A 3177-nucleotide genomic window follows, 5' to 3' on the forward strand; every position below is an offset into this window, starting at 1 on the left:
TCCTTTCTTTTGTTGTGGGCTGTTATGATTCTTTTGGCCACCTCACTTCCCTTGGCCATGTCTAGTTTGCAGAGAGCAATGTAGAACGCCGAAGCTGGCTCCTCGTCTATATCCAGGGCTACCTCTACTTGCTCAGGGGTAATTTTGCTGATGTCATCAACGAAGAGGTCACCCCATTTTGCACTGACGATGTCGGGTCCATATTTCCCTGTGAGGGGGAGTTCAGGTTCTCCTACTTTATCTATTGCCTCTTTAAACTTTTCTGCCACCCCCAGCATACCTCTAAGGAGATGTTTTAGAGTCTCTCCTGCTTTTGCATGAGGGACTTCTGAGTGTTCGGTTTCAGCTACTTTTGCTGTTTTGAGATTTGTCAGCTCTTCTTCCTGCGGACTTAATGGCCGTTTGGAAGTTTTGGTGTTCGTCTCCATCTCTCCTACAGCTTCTTCTACTGTATCTGAATTGGCGATGTCTATATTGGCAGTGGTAGCTTCGCTTTCGTCCGTGGGAGTTACCATGATGGTTTCTGCATTGTGAGTCTCTTCTGTTGGGATCGTATTGCTCGTCTCTGCAATTCTGGTTGGTTTCCCTCCCTTACGGGACCTCTTCGTTGTCTTAGACATGGCGGCATGATCAGGAGTGGCCTCAAGAGGCGGAAACTCTTCCTGTATTGTGACCTTTTCATTAGTTGGTTTTGTTGCTGATGTGACTGCACCACCCATCCTCTCTGCGAGGGTTCTGGATGGGCAGGTGTCGACTTTGTGGTCAGTGACCCCACATTTCAAACAAGCTGCCTCACATTTTTCTTGGTTGTGGCCAATTTTTAGGCAGTTCTTGCATTTTATGCGAGGGCAGTTTGCCCCAAGATGATTGAAGGCACTACATCTAAAGCACTGCTTTTTGACGCCTGGGTAATTTACCATTACCCGGGCAGATCCTATGAGGACAAAGTTAGGAACTTCGGTCCTCATTTCAAGAGAGATAGTTACCTCCCCTGACTTCCACTCAGGATTGTCTGAGTCATTGTGAACCTGGATTTCCCGTACAACTCCCCACTTAGAGAATACGCTGTGAATTATATCGTTGTTCTCTGCGTATTCTAGGAGAAATCGTGGTATCTTAAGGGCTCTCAGGATGCTCCCAAACATGAAGGGAGATACTTTTACTTTGCCACAGTCAAACCCTTTGAGAAGCTTTTCTCTGGTCTCGATATTTTTGGTCACTACCTGGTATCATCCTCCCCCATAAGGGGTAAATCCAAAAATGTTCTCTGCGCCGACGCAGTCTATGATAGCTTTCGCCATCGCCCTTGCCGGTATTGTGGCGTCAACCTCAATTCCGAGAGTACGCACACGCGGCAGAATGGAGGGCATGATCAGATGGGGGAGCCTAACTATTCCCACCACCAAGTGTTTGATATTTCCCCAGTCTGGGGTTTAGGAAGTTCTGCATATTTCCCGTTAAATATCGTGAAACCCGATGGGACTCGTACCGATATTAACGGTTAAGAACAGAAACTATACAATATATATGATCTAAGCCAAAAGGCCGAGAAGCGATACTTTGTTTAGTTATATCAGCGTTAAGAACAAAGTGATCTCTACCAAAATGAGATGAATAGAAGATAGCTTTTTATAAGAAACAGAAATTGAAAATGAACTCCTTTTTCTTAAAAAAACTTTTTATTAATAATGATTTATAAGAAACTGAAATTGAAAATGAACTCCTTTTTCTTAAAAAAAACTTTTTATTAATAATGATTTCTCTCCTAAGAAAATTGACAAATTTCTTTCCCAAAAAGCCTTCATCTCTTTGCATTATACATCAGCTCTCTTTCACCACTTATGAAATATAATATCTGTATTGATATATTCCCATGCGAATTAATATGAGAGAATATAAGTATATTCCATCTATGTACTAATAAAAGGTGTGGAGAAGGTATTTCAAATTAAATAAATAAATAACCAAATTAAATTAAATAAGAATAAATAAATAATTTCCTCATTAGAAGTATGTTTTTCATTTTTATCTTTTTATTTAGAAATAATAATTATAAATATAATAAATATAAACCCCCCCCCCCCACCCCCCCCCCCCCCCACCCCCCCCCCCCCCCACCCCCCCCCCCCCCCACCCCCCCCCCCCCCCACCCCCCCCCCCCCCCACCCCCCCCCCCCCCCACCCCCCCCCCCCCCCACCCCCCCCCCCCCCCACCCCCCCCCCCCCCCACCCCCCCCCCCCCCCACCCCCCCCCCCCCCCACCCCCCCCCCCCCCCACCCCCCCCCCCCCCCACCCCCCCCCCCCCCCACCCCCCCCCCCCCCCACCCCCCCCCCCCCCCACCCCCCCCCCCCCCCACCCCCCCCCCCCCCCACCCCCCCCCCCCCCCACCCCCCCCCCCCCCCACCCCCCCCCCCCCCCACCCCCCCCCCCCCCCACCCCCCCCCCCCCCCACCCCCCCCCCCCCCCACCCCCCCCCCCCCCCACCCCCCCCCCCCCCCACCCCCCCCCCCCCCCACCCCCCCCCCCCCCCACCCCCCCCCCCCCCCACCCCCCCCCCCCCCCACCCCCCCACAGTTCCTGGATCCTTTGAATGATGCCCAAAAACTAAAACGTCTCTTTCCGAGGCGAATCGAAATAAGGGCTTGCATTATTCTACATTTATGTTTAACTACTAACTGGATACCGAGACCTGTTTGCAAAGCACCGCGTTTCATTTCTCTAAATTCCCGAATACTTATTGTGTTAATAATATGATTTAATACAAATCACATTATTATTTACTTGAATGTTTCTGACAACATTTTATCTGAAGCATTCCAGTTAAAAAAAAAAAAAAACCTCACAAATAATCAAAACGAAAACTAAAAACATTTCTACATATAGACACAGCAATGCAGAATCAGGTCGTGTTTCCAAGACTAACCCAATTTGCATCAATGAGTCATTGCTTTAAGTAACTTTACAAGAATTAGAGAACTCCATATCCCGTGTGGTGGCCGGGATACGAATTGCCCCACTATAGCCCATGCATGTCGTACGAGGTGACTCAAATAGGTACCCAGGGAGGGAAATAGATGGCAATGCTGTAGCCAATGAAGATTTAACTGAGGCTCGTCTATTGCTGTTACCCTACTGCCATGATCTGAATTATAATTATAAGAATTATAATCCTTAA

At 48.2% G+C, this 3177-nt stretch overlaps 1 pseudogene; it reads right to left on the minus strand.

Annotated features, from left to right (window-relative positions):
• Positions 1 to 1435: 1435 nt before the first annotated feature.
• Positions 1436 to 1557, minus strand: LOC150101963 (U2 spliceosomal RNA; annotated as a pseudogene).
• Between the last annotated feature and the right edge of the window lie 1620 nt (positions 1558 to 3177).

Source organism: Typopeltis vanoorti, chromosome 11 (assembly GCF_054136105.1).
Source record: "Typopeltis vanoorti isolate ZY-2024b chromosome 11, IOZ_Tvanoo_1.0, whole genome shotgun sequence".
NCBI classification, from domain to species: Eukaryota; Metazoa; Arthropoda; class Arachnida; order Uropygi; family Thelyphonidae; genus Typopeltis; species Typopeltis vanoorti.